Raw genomic sequence first — 21,601 nt, 5'->3', positions numbered from 1 at the left:
TCCCTGCCTCCTTAATTTTTTCCAGGACTAGTTTTCACTTGGATCAGTGAACTGACTGAGGAAAAGGCTCCTTCAGCTCCTTGTATACCACCTCTTTTTCTGTTAAGTATAAAGACTTTGCTTTGAGATTTGATTGTAAGAAAGCAGTTTTTTTGGCAGTGTTAGCTCTTCAGTTGAATGATGGAGCGGATAAAGTATGTGCTCACAACACTGCCAGACGATACGCAGGGGCCTGCACTTAGCTTCAAGATATGCTAAATCTAATCAATTTAGATAAAGTGTATATAGAATATAAACCAGAACTCAGTTTGCTAATCTGAGTTGCCTTGTTGTAAGGTATTATTTTAGGATACAGAGGAACTAAAGTTTCACCTCACGGGCTCTGAAAAGGAACACCCAATCCTCCTGCGCTCTTCTCTGCCCTGCTCCTCCGTCCCCTTGCAGCCGTGACCCAAACCCTGCCTTAAGCAGTGTCTGGCACGCCTGACTGCAACGTGAGCAGATTTAATGCTGACTTTTTGCCAGGCTAGCGTTCTGCTGTTTTACTGAACCGAATGAGTCTATCAGACAATCACATGAACATCAGGATCAGCTCATGTAATGGGGACCAGACATGTAATGAGCTCTGGAGTCATCTCCCAACTCCTGCAGTCTAAGTTGAGGATCACATACAACATACAGAGTAGGCAAATATACAAATGAAGTAGTTAACTCACTACAGTCTTCATGGTGCTCCCTGGATACAAGGGGGCTATAAATTAACATCTAGTGTGCATCGGCACGGGCATTCATGTTATAAGTTTCTGAAACGGATAGAAGCCCTTTGCTAAAACAGGTAATAATGTCTTATTTCAGAGAGGGTGGAAACAGACACGGGATGCAGCAATTGACCCCATCTTCCAGCCATTCTGAGCATCCTCCCTCGTGAGTCAGGGGAGCAATTTGTGAACACCTGCATGACTACAACAGAGACACAGATGGAAAACACCAACTGCTTCAGTAGTAAATCAAGACCGCTCAGTGTGCCCGAGGCTGTCAGCTCCCTGCAAGGTACATCTGCCCAGCTGCTGAGGCGGGAACTCCACGGTTCGCAGGGATGTACTTGTGTCAGACCCTGGCCCTTCCCTCAAGTGACACCGGGCACACGAGGGCTCCAAGTGACCTGTTTCCTAGAAGCAAACTGAAGCAGGACCTGTTACAGCTGCTCTTTTAGGAAATGTTATCCTGTAGAATAGGTTAGACTGGAACAATGCTTTGAAGGATACTAGTGGAAGATCTCCTTTTCAAGAGAAAACACAGTACAATTAGGCTAAATGCTGTAGAGTGACAAAGCCAGCAAATCTGGCTCACAGACACTCAATTTCAAAAAAAGAAACTATATAAAAAACAAGGCAATTTGTCAAAACAAAATTTAAAAAATTAGAAAAAGCAACCAAAAGAAGGAATCCTACAAGGACCCTGGAGACTGTTGAAAATGCTGTGTGGGAAGTCCAGGTAGTCTATGCAAGCATAAAGACAGAGCTACCTTATACACAAACCCTGCATGACTCAACAGGAAGTTTAAGGAGGTTATCCTGGGAACGGCTGGGATTTAAAAGAAGTGGAAATTTTGTCCAGACGAGGAAAACAGGAAATCCCATGAAGCATAGCAAACCAAAAGCAAACGGGAAGCTAAGAGGACTAAAAGAAAGAAAGAATTAGACTGGTCCCTTGGCAAAGGATGCTCAAACTGACAGTTTGTGTTACTTGTTTACTTGCTAACTGTGTTACTCAAACACGTCACGACCAGGAAGGCAGCGTGGATGAGATCACGCGACCACCACAATGTACAAGGGGCACTGTGCAGTGCCAGAGCCATCGCAGGCACCAGCGAATACATGCCATCAGCCATCACTTCCAAAGCTGCCAGGGAAACCCCACCCCAGCATGTTCCGTGGGGCAGAAGGAGCACTGGGGTTAAGAGCATGCACAGAAACATCAGGTGGTTCAGTACTTGTGATAATGTTTGAAAGTTAAAACTCATTGAAGAGCTTAATTTAAAACCACATTTTTATTCCTGCTGTAGTTGCAAAACTTGGGGGTGGTGGATGCTTTTCCTAAGGCAGAGGTTTGCTTTCTGCTGTTTTAGTGAGTTGAAGCAGCTCACTGTGACCACAGGAGCAATGGAGCCAGTGTGATGATGGGAGTGAGGAGAAAGGAGAGCGGGATACGACCCCCATTAAGAAGAACTATTAATAGAAATCAAATATTCAAGGTTTTGAATTCAGGAGACTCAAAAAAATGGGTTGATGCATTCAGGAGAACAGGCCCATAAAGAGACACTAGACAGGGAAAAAAAAAATAATAAAATGGATCTCTCTTCCAGTATCCATAGCCCAACTTTTGTGGATCCCGGGAGAGCAATGGGGAAAAGCAGCAGTAAGCTGCCCAGCTCACAGGCTCTCCCTGAACAGCTCTCCCACTGCCACGCTGGAGAATCAGATAAGCAGATGCACTGCTGGGCACGCCAAACAGCGTCCCTCTTACACCCATCTTTATCTAACACACTTTACATGAAGCCCTGACCACGCATTTCTCTACACACTGAAACAAGCAAGTAGCAGAGAAGCCTGCAAGGAAACTACAGAATTGCCTGCACCAAACTGGTTTTGACTGTGCCTGGATTGGGACTGTTACTCTTCAACTGTGAAATTCATCACCTGAGCAGGGAGCCACTGACCTGTAACCCCCCAACCATATACAGCAAAGTGGCAGTTTTTAGACAGCCGAGTCCCCCCCCATCACCAGATGAAGTCACCTCACGGTGAAACGCAGAGGTGAGAGAGATGTATTTCACTATCAGCTGTACCAAGAGCCCCAAAACGGATGCCTGCCCTCCTTCCCTTGCCATCCATCAACGACACAAATTTTTATTCAAATCCTCTGTCTGGCAGCCGAATCATGCTACACCAGGCCTGGAATATCATCAGGTATGCTGACCTTTACCTAAATTCTGCAAGTCTGAGGATAAACAGAATGCTCGAATCTGGGTGGCAGCTGCCTAGAAATAACGTGTTCATGTGGGTTTCTTCGGTGTTGGCCGGACGAGAAAGAACAAAGAAAATTTTCCTGCAAAATACATTAACTATTTCAGGAGTGACATCACTTGCCCCTGAGTTTTCAGCAGCGGAACGGGCTCAGTCTCTCTCAGAGGGCCCTGTCTGATGCAGCTGCACAGCTCGGAGCTGCCCGGGTCCCAGGCGAGCGTAGGAGGGGGCACTGGGGAGCCAACCGCTGCTCTTTCATAAGCTCTTATGACCAAGTGGCATTTTAACCAAAATCAAAAAAGGAGCTCCTTCTGATGACAGGCCTGAGCTCTGTGGATTGTTGCCACTCGTGGCTGCTCGAGTAATTTGTCACCCTTGACAGGCCCCTGGAGCGGCATTTAACAATCTCAGCACAGCCTCAACGAAATCTCCAGGGTCTGACTCCTGGCCATCAGTTACTGATTTCAAATCGCTAATCAGAACAATGACTTCTGTTTGGAGTCCATTATAAAACTAAACATAAAGTAGATACCGAAAATATCTTCACAAGGAAAGTGATGTTTTCCATCAAATTAGGAATGCCTTTCCAAAAGCAGCTGGAGGCCAAAGGAGGATGGCACTCTGTACCAAATATGCTTTCCCAAATTTTGTGAGTTTGTCAGATAAGGCCTAAGGAGGAATCTCTGGCCTAATTAGCGGGTGCCATGCGCACCCAAACCCAGTTTGCTCTCCACAGATTCCAGTGACTGTTTTTGGCTCTGGATGCTTGCGAGTTTACATCTTCCTTCAACAACCCCGGCCATTAGTGCCCGAGATCTGCCAAAGTCAGACACATCCTGAAGGTGCTTCCTGCCCTGGTGAGATCTTGTCCCTCCACATCCAAGCCCCGTTAGCATTTTAGGCAGGAAAGAAATCCATGATAGCACAGGCACTTCAACTAGGACATGTAGTTGTTGTGAACAAAGCCACAAAGATGTTAAAACATAAGATTTTACTTCTTTTAAAAGCAGCTGAAGACCTCAATGCAAGTGATTCAGTTTCAATACTCCAGTTCTGAATGAAGCTGAACCCTCACATGCGTTTCACGTTTATCCTCCCACATTTACAAAGACTTGGTTACAACAGATTAATTCCTGATTTCATTCCCTACAAACCAGCATGAGATAAGGAGGACATACCACTCCAAGGCAACAGTAAAGGATAAAGCTGACTACACCAAAGTCCAAAACTAATTCCTCAAGTAGGAAGTACCAGGGGGAAGTTTCTCAGAAGTCTGTTCACAGCCACTTCTGCAGGTGAAGACTGCACGACAGAGACATTGCAAGGTTTCCATTTATGGGATCTGAATTCAATTGCAGAACAAGGTAGGCTGGAAGAGATCTCTGGAGGTCATCTAGCACAACCTCCTACTCTAAGCAGGAGTAATTTCAAAGGTGGATCCGGTTGCTCAGGGCCTTACAGATTTGTAAATCTCTAAGGATGTGGATTCCAGCATTACACACCACTCTCATGGCAAAAATTGTTTCCTTTTATCCAACGGGAATTTCCCTTGCTGCAAGGCTGGAAGGCAGCTGCTGGTAGGCAGCGACCCTGAGAACTTTGTGCCTCGGTGCTGGAGCCCTGAGCCTTTCCCTTCCTCCCAAAGCCGCAGCACTCGCAGTGTCCCACATTTGCTGTCCCCTGTTGGGGGTGACCAGCTTCCTACGGATAGAATGGGCTGAGGATAATCTTTGCATATTCTGTATTGGTATTGGGATCAATGTTGGTTCTTTAGTGCCATTAATGTTAATTATCTAATCTCACTCTATTAAATCTGTTTATACTTCAGCTCCAGAGTTTCCTTGTTTTTCCCCCGATTCCCTTTCGTGAGTGGGGAGGGTTCATCAGGTGATAGAATGATTGTCTAAATGACAATAAATTGTTATGGGTTTCTCAAACCATAACAAATTTGGCAAAACAGGCAGCTGCTGCAAAGCAGATGTAGAAACAATGAAATTTTTAACCTGAAAATATCACAGACCAGAATAAAAAGAAAAAAGAAAATCCAAAAGTAGTGACTGTTACAGCCACACATCAGCACTATTTAAAAATTCCCTTTCTCAAAGTGTTTAATAATGAATAAGGAATCAAGTCAAATACTACACATTAAAGGCGTAGGTGAATCAGAAATTCATCTCCTGGTAGATTTTTCAGGGCAGATGTTAATATGTCAAAATAACAAGTTTAATATTAAACTGATCCCTGCCCTGAAAAATATTCAATATTTTCCAGAATAAGAACACATGAAGGACTGCACAGGGTCCGCGTGGTGCAAGATCCGGCCTGATACAGTTCAAGAGCAAACGCCTAGGGAACAGCACCTAGTGATGCTCCCTCTTTGCTTGTACATCCACGCGCATTTCAGAGAAGCATCAGTCTTTCTCAGGTCCTGTAGAAGCTTCTTCCCCGGCGCACTGAAATGCTGTTGTTCTTTCTGACCACAGAGGTTATTTATTTGCAGGCTTTGTGCTGCAAAAAAAACCTGGTAAGGCAGCCTCACCCATGAAATCTAGTTTGGTGCCTCTCTCCTTCCCTGATAATCACAAAAATTATGAACGTCTTTACCGATCATACACAGAATACTCTTTCATCCTAACATGACAAAACCAAAAAACTATATAGAATATAAAGTAACACACTCTGGAGGGTAAAGCAAAGACTAACTCTTTCTGACAGCGCATTTCAACAGCTCTGAGCAGCCACAACTTTCCAGAAGTCAATGTGTGTTGTCCAGAGAAGGACCTTCCCAACACAAGGCCCTTAGCAAATGGCAAGTGTTAGACACTGGCCTTGACCCTACAAAAGCCTGTCAATACCTTCTCTAAAGACACGCTAGCTCGCCAACACTCACCTGGAGACAAATTATCAAATATTTTTACCTGGTTTCAGTATTTCCTCTCTGTAACATCACATGCTCATTTCTCCCATATTAATGTTTAAGCAGAATTCAGTTTAAAGACACTGCTGATGCAGTCATCTCAGAAATAAAATGAGAGCCCTAGTTAGTTCTGCATTGATTTTATTCGCTCCAATAGTACTTTTTCCCCCTCCTTCTCCAAGCTGCATTGCCTTATCCTTTTGGAAAATGGCAGATATACCTACCTACCCCGTGTCCAGTATTGCAATGTTACAGCCATGAATTCTAAAGAAACCCTCAAAAGAGATTTAAAGTGTTCTGAAGAAGGGTAGTCATACCACAAGATGTAATTAGGATGGTATTAGTCAGGTGAATTGTGGTACTATCAGGTGCCAAACCCAATTGTAAAAAATATCATATTAGTTTAAGCCACCATCATGGAACCGAAGTGCAGATTCTCTTTTGAGCCTCCTCCACAGCAATTGAAGCTAATGAGTTTTAGCTGACCAGTGGAGAGGTCTAAGAGCACCCACAGAGCATAACACAATTAGTTATCTGTTAAACCCCAGTAATCCAATTACTCTGGATCTTACGTAATACTTTAAAAGCAAAATTATTATAACCCACCTTACCACAGAATACTCCCGCACCATCTCGAGAGCCTGCCTCAGCCTCAGGCACAGCCGTTCCCTGCTCAGAAGCGAGGGGTCCCAGGGAGCGAGGTCCCCGAGGCCGCGTGCGCACACCGCAGCTCAGAACACCTTACAGCAGAGGGGCATTGTACCTCGGCTACACCACACACCCCATCACTCTTCTCCCCGCTCTTTCAACCTTCGAATATCTCAAAGATATCTCAAAGAAGTAATATCTTTTCTTTAACTAGCTGGAAATAATGACAAGCTTTTGTGACCAGAAGCCCTTCTCCAGGTCAGAAGCAGATGTTTAACTGAAATACAACACAAAGCACAATTCAACTGAGCAGTCTATGAGTTTAAGTGATACCTCTTCTTAGAATTAAGTAGATAAATGTTTAGCGAGATGCTCTGAATCAGCCTAAAATGGCAAGAAAATAATTTTGTCAATGAATATGTGAAGACAAGAAGCCACAGGTAATAAACCACAAATAAACACCACTTGCACATTGGAACCATGTCCAGTTTCCATGAATCCAAAACCTTCTCCTTCAGTCTGTCCTTTTCTACATACTATGGAGCAATCTCAAAATAACACTACTGCCACTGGTTGGTATTTTATTCCTGGGTTATTTCTGCAGTAGCTGAAGCTGGAACTACCTACCACAACTGTAAGAATATGCCACCATCCCAACTTACTGTCAGACCAAGAGGATACATTAGCTCTTGCTGTCACAGAAGCTTTAATACACCAATAACAACCCCAAAATACCAGCCACAAGGCCAGGCTATATGTTGCGATCTGTACCTGATTTGTATTTGACTTCACTGGGTATTTGCACCAAAACACTGATGGCACTGATTTTGCCCAATGAAAAATGATCAGAGGGGCTGTTTCAGCCTGCCAGACTTCATATCCCTACTCCAACGTTCAAAAAGATTTCTCTTATGAACAGAGCTCTAGAGCTAAGCTTTCAAAGCCCTGTGAACAGCATTCTGATGAAGTGTTAACTGCAGAATAAATCAGCCTAAATCCAGGGAATTGTTCCAACAGATTAAAACCTCAATGCCACAGAGAAAGGAGGAGGTCCTGCTTCCACTTTATAAATATCTCACTTTGTTTTGAGCCTGCCACACGCTACTTTCGTTTGGTGGTCTTAGTACTTTTATCGGAAGAGACAGTGCATAATGGGTTCACATACACTCCATGCTGCTAAGACTTTATATGCTTCCATCATATCCTCTTCAAAGATATCTTTCTGAGCCTGAAGAGTTTTGATCTAGCTATCATTCTTCAAAAGGAACTCATTTCAGACCTTTGATCATTCTTGTCAACCTTTTCAGGATCTCTCCCAGTTTTACTGGGTCTTTAAGAGCGATGAGACCAGCACTCATGCAGCGTTCACAACACCAGTGCACTATGGTTTTATGCAGCAGTATGTTTCCTAGTTTGATCACTATTATTTTTCCACAAGCATCTAACCTTCAATTTGCTTTTCCAAACACTGAGATAATATTCGGATATAACTGCCTATTATAACCCCCAAGTTTCATCTATGACTGGAAAGCCAATCCAGAGCTTGTCGCTGTATATATACAGTGGGGGCTGTCTCCAGGTATGTTACTTCACTGCACTGAATTTAAAACCCTCAGTGCCATAGGATTTTTCCACGTTTCCTCAAAGTTAACTCTTCTATTTACTATAATAAATTATTTATTTTTTAATCAACAAACAAACATTGTCACCTTTCATCCATGTATTTGTCTTTTGGTTGCTGCATCATTCTCTGGCAATGGCTAACATTGCGAAAACACTGTATAAAATAAATCTTCCTTCTGTCAGATTTACAGGTAAATATTTACTGGATGTCCCAACAGTCCTCATGCTCTCAGAAATGCCAGTTATTCTTTACTCACCTTCTGTGCCAGTCATGCTTTCATAAAGCTTTATTACTTCCTTTTGTCCTCCAAGTGGCTCCTTTCCAAGGTGCAAAGTCCTGAACTGTCTCATCTCTCCTCCTCTTCTCATTCCACATCTTTGCTCTGTATTGTCACCTTTCTCTCTCTTTTCTAGTCCTCTTATACTCAAATTTGCCAGAATAATTATGCTGATAATGATCTCCAGTGTAGATTACGTCTAAGATTTTACAGCTCTATAGGACCATTTTTCACGCTTCCTCAGGGAGATTTATTAGAGTTTCTCTTTAGAAATGTGCCTTAATACTACCACATACCTTCACAAATGTGCAGGGAACCTTCTGCATAGTGCCCTGCTTCTCCCACCACTCCCAGAATTGGTAATTTTTTAAAAAATATTTTATTACTTCACTTTAAATCTAAACTGCTCATATTCTTCCCCCTTGACCTCAAGTTGGCCTCAATTTGTAATTATTTTTTTTTAAATTAGCCCTTTTATGTACATTTTCTGCATTTGTGTATGAGCTACACTAGGTTAGTGCCTGGTAGCTGCAAAGAGAAAAGTGTCCATCCACTACAGCAGTGAAGTCCCATACTCCTCTACTTGTTCCAGAGCTTCAATCAAAAGAAGGACACAGTGGAGGTCATTACAGGCTCAGGTGTTTGTTTCTTTTCAAAACAATACATTGATCTGACTTAGTTTCAGTAGTTCATCCTAATCTATTTTCAGGCTGTACTCCTGGTTTTCTTAGGCCCTTCAAGTAATGCTTCTTATGTCAATATTATTCAACACAGTAAAGTCAGAAGAGATTAGTTTCATTCATCTGTCTGGCCTTCCTGCCTAGTACAGGATAATGAATTTCTCTATATAATTCCTTCACCAAGCCACGAATGATGAGATTGAGCAATGCCATTTCTCTAGTGATCTTTTGAGTCAGCACCGATTAACTTTCCGTTTAATGAAGGGACCAACTTCCATTGCAGCCCGACACACAGGCACCTGACACATTCCTCCTGTTAAATATTTACCTCAGGTAGAGTTTAAATGTTTTGGTTTTCCTTCAAATTAAGCTGCAATCAGGGGAGAAACGGGGAAAGAGGCCAACTCCCCTGCAATGACTCTGCAGCCAGGCTGGAGCGAAGCAGCACTCCCCTCACCACCACTGCCCTGCAGACAGATTGAAAGCTTTTATCTACCTTTTATTACCCAGTCAACAGTAATAAAATTCATTGTCGCTGCGAGAGAGAGAAAGACAGAACAGCATTGCTCAACCAAGCTCCTTACCAGGCCAGCGGTGATGGCGATGGCTAATTTGTGTTAATGCAAGTGCTCGGAGGAAGAGGCAGCAGCTGTCATTTTTGAGATGTGACTGCTCATCCCTTAAAAATGATCAGTATACAGGTATGTCAGTAAAAAAAGGCTGGAACTTTCCAATAGCTGCACAGAAATCACTGCAGTCCTTGTCTGTTTGGCCAGATAAGAGAAGGAGAAGCCCCCTCCTGCCGCAACTGCACTCGGGAACTCGGAGGCTCCAGAGCTCCCCGACAGCCCCGGGGAGGGCAGCACCTCCGCTCCCGCAGACTGGACGTCCCCTTCATTCACACCCACGCTCCAACCGTGCTGCGGGGACACAGCGGCCAAGAGCGCGGAACAAGTCCCTTGATTTATGGAAAGGTGAGTGCCAGTCTTGAAAGCTAAGGCCCCAGACTACGAAAAGCAATTTGGAGTCACTGCTGCTGGGAAGACCTGGGATTCTCTTAGAAGTGCAAAAGAAAATTTGAGTCTAGTGATTTATGATAAGACTTCACTAAAGGAAATGTTTCAAGATCAGGATTTAAACTCTGTGAGCCTTTCCTTATTGAAAGCTTTGACAATACTAAGACTGTATTTGCTTAACTCATTTTTAGGCCAACAAGGTGACTGATGATGGGTTCTACATAAGCAGTTCATTTTAACGTGGAGACACGACAAAAATAGCAGCATAAGTGCCATGTTTACAACCAATCCACAGCCCAGAATGACGTTTGAAGGCTAGAGATCTGAGAAAACATTAATACAGCACATCAAAGAAATCAAACTACAGAAAAGCGAGATACCTGCATTACAACACCTCTCAGTTCAGGCAATTAATGCTTGGGTCACACATTAAGCTTTCTGGTGCATGTGTTTCAAGCCATTTCCATCTTTTTCCCCCAACAACTACTACCTACCAATGAGAGAAAGTATAGAGATTTACATTCTGGAGATGTCCATAAAAGGCTAAATAAGATTTCTGCCTAAACAGTTCTTATTTTATGAATATGAAGTACTGACATTATTTCTCCTGCCTTTATGTTAAGTCTTAAATTCATATTCAAATTCCACTAGGAATTTGTTCAAAGGTTACTATACCACACAATGAACTATATTCTATTTCTTAATTTCTCCTTTTTTCTTTTTTTTTTTTTTTTTTAAGAGAGCACAAGCTCTGGCTGTTTTATGGCTTTCATTGTTAAGAAACTGCTGTCTTTAATAAAGAAGAATGAAGCAATTGAAGTCAAGGGGGAGGGGGGGGGGGAAATCAGTTACCTTGTGAAAGGCCAAAGGAAAAACCTCCCCTATCCTTCCACTACTGACAAAAAAAAAAATATCTAATGCTTAGCGAATGCCTCCTTCATCTGCCTGAGAAATCCTGTGCAACACAATTTTAAAAGCTGGCTGTCACGTGCTTGTTTTGCAACCTCAATAAAACATGTTTTAAATGAGGGGGAAAAAAAAAGAAGTTTTTTTTCCAGACCAAAACAGCTTCTCAGGATAGATGAGAAGAGCAGCTCAGCCTCCGTGCTGCAGCATCACTGCGCACACCATTTCTGCTGGAAGCGCAGCAGAACAGCACTGCCCGGCAGTGGAGCTGAGGATGCTGCTTGCAGCTCGGCCACCAGCAACGCGAGCACACAGCTCACTGTTCCTTCCAAAGCCGTCTTCTGCTCCGCCTCACAGCCTTACAGACACCCATCCGTTCTTCACTGCCATGGTTTAAGTGTCCTCCAGGAGCTCTGCTCCCTTTGGCATATCATGGTTAACAAAAAGAAGCAGGATGACAGACTTCTAAGAAGTCTTTAGGTGTCACTGCACTGCCAAGAAAAACTGTGATCAGTGAGGAAATATCGTTTTCTAACACCTAAAAACACCACTAAAAATGGAATGCATTCATGCAGAACAAGCACAGGACCCCCCTCCCGAGTAACCAACTGGTGAGCTCTGCAAATTGTTTTAAAGACATTTTTATACTGGTGTGAGTGGCAGCATACATATAATTATAGTGGCCTAGAATTAGCCTTGAAAACACTTCATTTAGGCAATTACTACCAGGCATAACAATAAAAGCCATTTCTCACAGTGTAAGCTGAATCACTATCAGAAGGGCTTGATGGTCTCATTACACCAGTGAAGCTTCTATAGTAGACACATGACAGCCCTGGCACTGAAGCTGTTGCTTCCCAGATTTCAAAGGACTGCTGAAATATATGCACACAGGATCTATTACGTAGTTAATAACCCTCTACAACAGCAACTGTCAGGCTAGCCAAAATTTGGGAATCATTGCCAACATTCCTATGCATTTGCAAAGAATTCGTGAAGACAACATGGGAGTACACATCATGCAAAATCAATTCATATTCAACATGCACTAACAGGAAACAACGAAAAAAAGCAAAAAGCATTTGGTAAGAAGAGTGGAAGAAGTCTCCATCACTGTCTTGGTATGATGATCTCAGGCTGGAGAGTGGCCAGAAAGGCTGCGTGCATCCACACCCAGTCAGGTCATCTTTATTTAAAAAAAAAATATCTTCCATTCACCACCCAAAGTATAGTTATTTCAGGAAGGAAGAATTTTTGGGGGGGAGTATGGTGTTTCTTATGCCTGCACTTCCACCACCTATGCTCTTCAGTGTGCCACCACAGAAATTCAGAAGAACCAGGACACTCCCCAAGGAAATCACGTAAGCAAAGGTCTCCAACTTCCTCGCAGGTTTGGGAAGGAAACTGGAACACAGGCTGGCTGAGGGACAGGGAGTGCTGCAGTAAAGTCAATCCTCTTAAGACAAGTAACACCACTGAGCAAGAATCACACATCTGAGACTACTCCTCCCGTTAGAGCACGTCCCCAGAAAAATTAGTCAGCAATTACTCACAAAAAGCAGTCTGGACACCTATCCTCTTACCACATGCAATACATCCAGACAAGCGTATATTCAAACACAGTGAATAACCTGAGCTAAAGGACAATGAAATCAACCCCACTTTAAGCCCCTGTAGCTCCTTTTTTAAGGAGCATTCTCCAGTTGCAAGCATCACACTTAGCAACTTCCCATAAATAACCCTTTTGGGTGTAGAAACCAGGAGAAATGCTGATGGTTTATGTTTTCTAAGATTTGGAATGCTGCTGAAGAGACCATAGAGATAGCTTTGATGAGCAAGAGAGATCACAGAAGCACTGGGTGTTTCCTGAAGCTTGACCGGCAGCAGGAGTAAACTGTGTGTTGTTTGTGGCGTTATAGTAGAAGTTTAGAGAAGCTTTGTGATCCCCTGGAATCAGTCAACTTGCATCAGCTCCTGCTTCACGTGGTCAGCCCCATGACCGAGTCCAGGACCAGAACAGCCATGAGCCTCAAGACCATTTAAAAACAGTTAAAAATGCACAAATTAAGTGTCCAAATGGTAACCAACACTGGGGTGCCGCCCAGCTGCTGCAGTGTGATCAGAAGAATTTTTTAAACCTTCACTCTCTTATGGCAAGACCCCGTGTACTGCAAAACTCCCAGGCTGAGATACAATAGAGTCACTATAGCACACAGATCATATCTCCACTCCTCCCTGGGGATTGAGGCCTCATTTATATTTTTTTTTTTTAATATGCCAGTGAGAAAAAAAAAAAAGACACTTAGCTCTCCAAAAACCCAAATTGCTATAACTTTTTCTTGGAGGCAGAGATGATCTGAACTTCTTCATTAACTCTTTTGTACAGACAATGCTACAACCTCCTCTGTGCTTTTGTATTCGCTCTGCCAGAAAATTCCAGCCCTTTTTGCAATTTTGACATTTGTGTGGAAATCTTCATGATGGTGGGCTAGTAACTGAAAAATTGCAGTTGACAGTCCCAGATTACTCTATGCTGACTCCTCCATTACAATCATTCATTTATATGACGTCGCACTATGAATGAGCACAATACCAAACACTGCAAAATGACAAACATTGAAGTTGTAGCCAGGGAGACAGCGTTACAACCCGACATTCACCGACTGACACAAGCGAGTGCGAGGTTTCACCAAGGAGACATCTTGATGGACAATCTTCTAAACAGCCCATCCTTCCTTTTGTTTCTTCCAACACCACAACAGCAGCTATGACATTTGCTTTATATAGGTATTATACTGCGTAAAATGCTGAAGGATAATTTCATAGAATCACAGAATAGTTAGAGTTGGAAAAGACCTTAAAAACCACCTCATTCCACCCTCACCTCCCACTAGACCAGGTTGCTCCAAGCCCCGTCCAACCTGGCCTTGAACACCTCCAGGGATGGGGCAGCCGCAGCATCTCTGGGCAACCTGGGCCAGTGTTCTCACATCCTCACAGTAAGCAGTTTCTTCTTAATGTCTAATCTAAATCTCCCCTCATCCTACCACTCCCCTCCCTGATCAAGAGTCCCTCCCCAGCTTTCCTGGAGCCCCTTTAGGCACTGGAAGGGGCTCTAAGGTCTCCCCAGAGCCTTCTCTTCTCCATGCTGAACACCCCCAACTCTCTCAACCTATACTCACAGCAGAGGTGCTCCGGCCCTCAGAGCATCTTTGTTGCCTCCTCTGGACCAGCTCCAACAGGCTCCAGAGCTGGAGGCAGCACTGCAGAGGGGTCTCACAAGAGTGGAGTAGAGGGACAAAATCCCCTCCCTCACCCTGCTGGCCGCGCTGCTGGGGATGCAGCCCAGTGTGCAGGTGGCTTTCTGGGCTGTGAGCGCACATTGCTGGCTCATGTTGAGCTTCTCATCAACCAACACCCGCAAGTCCTTCTCAGGGCTATTTTCAATCCATTCTCTGCCCAGCCTGTGTTTGTGCTTGGATTTCCCCGAAGCACGTGCAGGACCTTGCACTTGGTCTTGTTGAAGTTTATGAGGTTGGCAGCAACGTCCTTGCTGCCAGAAGAAGCCAACAGACCTGTGGCCCCACAGTTCTGCTCCCAACTCCACGGTATTCCCAGTCCCCTCCCCCGCACCAAGGTCTTACAGCAGCATGACCCCGCTCACCTTTGCGGGAACAGAACTGAGAGGCCACTCACTGCCAGGTGATCTGGCAAATGATTTGATTCATTAGCCAAACGTGAACTGGATGGAATGCCTGCTGGATGTTCCATCCATTTACTGCTAGAAGTAAACAAAAACATTTAGGGTGTAGGAGCTCTCTTATTGACCTTTTTTTCTTTTAAATAATGAATGTTTCCAATTAACTATTTCTCTTAAAAATGTCATGGAAGTATAATTTTGTTCTGTGGCTGAGCTAATCTATGTACAGATTTTCTCCAAGCCCTGTGCCTTTCTCTGTGTTAGCCCATGGATAAATCTCAATTGCATTGTAAAATGAGGAAACAATCTTCCCTAGCTTTCCTGAGGACCAAAAGTAACGCATTTGGTAACCTTTTCATCCAAGCTGAAGGAAAAAAAAAGTTGAATTTGTAACAAGGACATTTCTTTGATGAAATCCATGTCAGAATGAACTGCATGATCGAAATAGCAAAGGTAGAATACTGTACAGTGGTTAAAAACACCTCTTCATCAACTGATGAGCGTGTGCTTGCTTGACACTCCCAACACTGTTATATTAATTCTCCAGCCACAGCAGAGACAAACCATGCAGCACCTGAACTGGCAGCACAGAAAAGCAGATTTACACCATTAATTTGTGAATTTCCAGTTACATGTTTTTGAAATATTTATGATGCAATTGTTCCCAATAAATTAGAATAAAGTCCATATAGAGAATAAAAACTAATTCTAGATCCCAATTTACAGAAATGCACTAGAAATCCCACCTTGTACATTGTCTTTAAGAAATTCCAGATACCAACACACGGTCAGATTGTTTTTCTGCCTCAGCGCAGTGAAAACATTCAAGGAGCAGTCACAAAATCAATCGAACTAGTATTTAGGTGCGATTCATACACCAAGTCATACTAATCCAACTACAGCATCAAATTCATGCCAATTTGAAACAAAAAGTGCAAGTCTATGCACTTATACTGGCACTGCCTTCAGTCTTGACTATAGTTCAGCCTGTAAGTTCACACTTTCAATCAGCAGCAAGCATAGAAATATGCACTTATCCAACTGAATTGATTCTAATTAAATCCACACATTTGTATACTATCAGTACAGCAACACTAAATCAGCATTAATTTATAATTTGTTGGGTTCATTTCCAGCCAGATCTGTTTCCAGACTGGATTCACCGCACAGCACCAGGAGTGCTGGTGGGGAGCATCAGCGAGGGCTGTGCGGGTGGGCAGAACCTCTCCTTTAGCAGGGCTGTCACGGGTGGGTGTTTATAGCACTGATGAAACTGCAATACAAGATAACATTCAGATAGCCACTGAACTTCAGCAGCTTTGTGGCTAAAGGATAAATGGGAAAGCCCTCGCCCGGACTAATAACTAGCTGGAAACAGATGACAGAGGGTAGGCATAAACGGTCAATTTTCACAGGGAGGGAGACTGCCGGGAGTCTTTTGCAGAGCTCTGCTATACACTGTGTTCATAAACAATCTGGAAAAGGGGGCAAGGAATGGAGTGAAAGCCTACTATCAGAATAGCTTATATCCTCAGGAAAGAAAAGGGCTGACTGAAGACCTGCAGAAAAACCCTATGAGACTGAATAATCGGAAAACAAAATAACAGATGAAATTCAGTGCAAACAAAGTAGCAGTCCAAAGAAAAAAGATGCTAATTTCACATATAGAGTGATGTGCTCCAAACCGATCATTAAGATTCAGAAAGTCTTGCTGGAGTCATGACAGACTGATAAAACCATCAGCTCACAGCCATTCAACATACAAAAAACCCAAACCTAACGTTAGGAAATGATTAGTAATTAAACCACCATATAAAGCTATAGAATGTCTGCAGCTTAAATCCTGGATGCAGCGCCTGTTCCTTCATTTCAAGAGGACATAAGGGAAAGGGAAAATATTTTTTAAAAGGAAACAAGGTTTGAAAAGATGAATAATGAGAAATAACCAATTAGGCTAGGGTTCTTCTGGCTGGAAACAGATTACTGCAGTGACATAGGACAGAAACCTATAAAATCATGAGTTGCATGGAGAAGGTAAATAGAACCAGTTGTTCGCTGTTTGCAAACAATACAAAAGCGAAGAGATATGAAAGGAACCTAGCAGCTGTCAAGTTCAAAAGAAAACAAGCAGAGGTAGTTAGCACCTACAACATTATCTTGTGCTCTGGAAGGTCTCCCCTGGGATGTGCCAGTGCGATGCATTCAAATGGACGGGGGACACGGGCAAGTTCACAGGAGAAAGATACATTAACCAAATAAATGCAAACAACATCTACCTCTTGACATCCTACAGCTGACGAGAGACAAGAGGGCTATCAGACAAAGGTTTGCATAATTTGCCCTGACCTTATGCTTTTCTCTTTTTGGTCACTGTCAGGAAAGAATCCAGGTTCCACCTGATTCTATGGCCATTCCGTAAAAATCAATTACATCTCTGGTATTCCTCAGCCCTTCTTTGAACTCACTCAACTTGCTTACCCAGCAAAAGCTGATCTTCTGGGGAGATGGGGACATGGAGGGCTGCATCAGTGCCTTGCTTATTTAGCAAACTGAACTGGTTCAGGAAAACATCCAGTAAATGCTGCAGGTAATACAAGACAGAGCAAGAATACGACCAGGCCTTTTGCATGCCTACCAGTCATTAGATCAGTTTAAGATGTAACATCCAGCTTCATCACCAAATTACAGATGAAAAGGAAGCAGCAGATTCTCTATATCCTCTGTTCAAACACACAGAGAAAAGCCACAATTCCAGCTCTTGTGGGGGAAAAAAAAAGGGCCAGTTTCACATTTTTAATTCATCTGGTAATTATGAAGGGAGTTTGGTTTACACACAACTGAATAGTAAAGGTTACTTTAAAATTAAACATCGCATTTATAACCTCTATTGTATTTATACTATGTAAAGTAAGGAATACCTCTTCGGTGAAGTAAAACCTGTTGTAATTACAGAAATGCATCCAAGTCTGGTAAGGATGATAGCCAAATGAAAACAAAGCTATTCCTTCCCATGCTTCCCACAACATCAATTTGATTGCTACATTAAATGGTGCTACTCAGTCACAGAAGCCAAGGGGATATGACCAGATAGAAAAAGGTGAATGATCAATAAGAATATATTATTAAAAATCCAGCATCTCATTTACAATTCAGAATTTACGAGAACAGAACTGAAGACTGAGATTATTAAAATCTCTGATCAACTCTGATTTGCATAGTAGAAGGCACAGTCACCCAGTCTTTCCCATGTTAGGACCAAATTACAACTGCTTTGCTTAATAACTGACCTGATCTGGCCAGAATACTGAAAATTCCCAGGGAAAAGCAATACAGATTTTTATTATTCCTTCCAAACCACATTCACATGAAAATGAGACCATTGAGATGCATCAAGACACATACCAGGAGCGTTTTCTTCAACATTACACAGAGAAACAGTAGCAAACCACTCCTCTGTTCTCCTTTAACTAACACCCATTAAACCAGGCTGTAAACAGTTACGGACACAAATAGCTGTAACCAATACTGTGCAACTGTCCAACATGAGGCTTAAGAGTCATAAGCAGCAAAGGCATATTTTCTTCTATGCAAGACACAGTTGACAGATGATGAGGACAAGATAAACCCTGATAATGGAGGGTTGTGGTGTCAGTACTGCCTACAGAAATAGAACTCTCTGAGTGTTTTGGCTTTACCTTTTTCCAGGACGCAACAGTGGTGGCAATCCAGCTGAGCTATTACTTGTCAGAATGACAATTAAATAATTAAAAATTAAATTCCCTATTCTGTTACACAGGAAAACTGAACCCAAAGAATTTTTTAAAGCTGATTTACTTTCTCCTCTATTTTTTTTTTTTATTTCTGTGCTTAGACTATATTATGACCATAATTTTTTGAGCTTCTTACTTAAAATACCATATCTACATAACACTACTTTGCTATAACATTTACCTTGAGCATGCAACAAAGGAAAGTTTAAGAAAACAGTCCTTGAAGCATCTTTAAGAAAACGTACTAGTATATCTTTAAGGAACCAAAATATATGTTGTACGTAACAAAGCCTCTGGAATTTAAATGTACAACTACACTTATGCTTTCCAAGGAACAACACTAAAGATCCTGTCATGTATGAAGAATGCAAAGTAAGAGCTGCAAACAGAAGTATCGGAGGATTTCTGAAGGTGATCTGAGATCAGCAAAACGCAAATTAAACAGGTTTTGTAATTTCAATTAGTTTTTAACCTTAGATAAAAAATGAGTAGTTAGGAATATAATTACAGCCTCCAATAATGCTGCTTCCAGCAGTTGTTTAATTTTTATTTTCTAACGTCCCCAGGTTCTACATTTGCAAACATCTCAATACAAGCCAAGTATAGCTCACACTAAGTTTCTGCCCTCAAGACAGCCAGTTTCAGTGCCTCGTGCGCCACACACAAGCTAAGTTTCAGAATCCCAAATAAATAAATGAAATTGGAACAGTCATTGCCAGTCCTGAGCCTTCTCTGCAGTCCAATGGCCAATAATCCAAATGAACCCTAGCGATTGTCTTGCTTCTTCAGGAGTCTACCCCCAATTCAGTGAGAGAGACTCATTTGATAAACTCTGCTCCCTTAATCCAAATCAATTATTGTACTAGAAAAGCTCCACACTGATTTTAAACTCAGCTCTTAGACTTTACATTACCTTTTTACTTTTCACCACAGACTGATACACTGGTGCTAAACACGGTTTGACAGGCTCCAGGATTTGGAAGACTGTTGTCCTCTTGTTTCTACAGAAAAGGAAAGACAGGAGCTGAAGTAATGAACCCCCAGGTCCTCCTATCTGAACACGGGAGACTCACGAGCATGCCTGGCACAGGAAGCAGACATGGATTCTTCTCCGTTTGTAACCCTCATCTTCTCATCACCTCAGTATTCACACACAAAAAGCTCTTCTGGGTTTCCCAGATACAACCCCCTGACACTTACCAGACCTTTCCTATCCTCCGGAGCAAACACGTGTGTGACTGAGTCGCCCCAGTTCCGCTACAAACTTTGACTGCGATTCACGTACTGCGACCGCACTGTATCACGACTTGATCGCGCACCGGTTCCAGATTCCGCGGCCTTGAGAGGAATCAAAGTCGGGATCAGACACCAGGCCCTCGCTCGGCAGCGCACGGCCCCGCGGCACTGCCACCAAGACAGCCGGCGGCACTGCTGGCGCCCCGGGGAAGCCACGGGCAGTGCTACGCAGCCTCATTTGTCTGGGAACACCGCATTTTCTGCACCGGACTTTAGAACGATGGTTTTTAAGGTAGCAGAAGCATCTCACTTTGCTACAAGGTTTTGAATTATTCCCTGTGACTTACATTAAATATAAAAACAGAAACTGACATTGACCTAAAGTGATGATGCAAGTCAACAAAAAACCGTCTGCAAGCCATTCCTTTCCCATTCACATACCGACAAGACTGGACGAATTAAAGAAAACCACCGTTTTCGTTGTCCAAAGTAAATAACACAACGGAGAATTTTGAGCTCTGAACACCAGAAAGAAAAGCCACCGATGAGAGCAGGCAGAGAGCCCAGAGACCTCCAGTCCGCTATTTACATGAAAAGAATCATCTCCGCAATAAAACCAGGGGCACTTTCGAGGCGTTTCTCTTCTTCCCCAGCGAAGCCCGGTATGACGAGGGACCATTTCCCAAACCCCGCTCCCTGAGGCGGCGGTACGACCCTCCGCCGTCTCCTAACGGCACACTCCACCCCCCCACCCCCCCCGCCGGCAGCGACCGCCCGGCCCCAGCGGGCAGCGGGACCCGCGGGGCCCGCCCGGCCACCCCCCGCCCCCACTCGGGTAACGCTGGCGGCGCCCCGGGCTCGGGCAGCGCCGGCCGCGGGCCTCGGCGGGACAGGCGGTGCCCGCGGGCGCGGCCGCCGCAAGCGGCTGAACCCCGGCCCGCCGCGCCGGGCTCCCGCAGAGCCGCCGTGCGGCACCTGCTGCCGAGCGGCAGCCGAGCGCCTACGGTGCCGCGGAGGCGGCGGAGGCGGAGGACGCGCGGGGCCGGCCCGGGGAGTGTCCGGAGCCGCTGCCGGACCGGCGGGCGGCGGCGGGGCTCACCTGGACAGCAGGTACCTCAGCAGCTCCGGCCGCCGCGGCATGCGGGGCACTCTGCGCCTGCGCCCGGCGCCGCGGGGACCGCGCATGCGCGGGGTGCCCTTCGCGGGGTCGGGACTACAGACGAGATGGCGGCCGGGCGGCGCGGCGGGGGTGAGCGCCATCTTGGGGGTAGTTCCTTTGGTGCCGCCGTTGCTCCCCGCGCTGCGGCCGCGTCCCCCCAGCGGCGTCGGCCTGTCCGCAGCAGTCGCTTGGAAGCTCCAAGCGGGTCGGCCCGACGCTGCCAGGGCATCGGACGGGCACCACAGGCCCCGGCGGCGAGCGGGACCGCGGCAGCAGCCCGCCTCAGGGAGCGCGGGCTCGGGGCGAGCGGGACGGAGGGGCGAATTGCGAGCTAAGGGACCGCGCCCGCTGCAATCCTCGGAGCCGCTCCAAAGCTTGGAACACCCGGTCTTGGCTCTCGTTGGTTTGATGTTTGTTTTTTTTTTTTACCTCCGGAGGTAAGACTAAATTCATGGTAGGCCAGACCAATCGGCTCGTTCCTCCCTGTGCTGGGTGTTGCGGCAGTGTGCAAGTGTGAATGTCGGGGGCCCTCCCCGAGGTCACGGTTGTCCCTCTGTCCCCGTACGCGCCGCCTGACTGCAGGGCCGCGCTCCTTCGTGCGGGTGTCCCTCCCAAAGGGACGGCAGAGCAAGGCCTGGCCTT

At 44.6% G+C, this 21,601-nt stretch overlaps 1 protein-coding gene across 1 annotated transcript in view; it reads right to left on the bottom strand.

Moving 5' to 3' along the window:
* NDRG3 (NDRG family member 3) overlaps positions 1-20,945 on the bottom strand; it is a 64,605-nt gene extending 43,660 nt beyond the window's left edge. Inside the window, exons 1-2 of the mRNA XM_082491068.1 lie at positions 20,900-20,945; positions 19,478-19,565 (exon numbers count right to left, since the gene is read on the bottom strand). The gene's annotated coding sequence lies outside the window, so the exon portion shown is untranslated. The remainder of the gene's footprint in view (positions 1-19,477; positions 19,566-20,899) is intronic.
* Positions 20,946-21,601: the final 656 nt, after the last annotated feature.

This window comes from Vanellus vanellus, assembly GCF_965231255.1.
Source record: "Vanellus vanellus genome assembly, chromosome: 15".
Classification (NCBI taxonomy): domain Eukaryota; kingdom Metazoa; phylum Chordata; class Aves; order Charadriiformes; family Charadriidae; genus Vanellus; species Vanellus vanellus.
The sequence above is the reverse complement of the archived record's forward strand: the minus strand, read 5'-3'. Positions and strand labels throughout refer to the sequence as shown.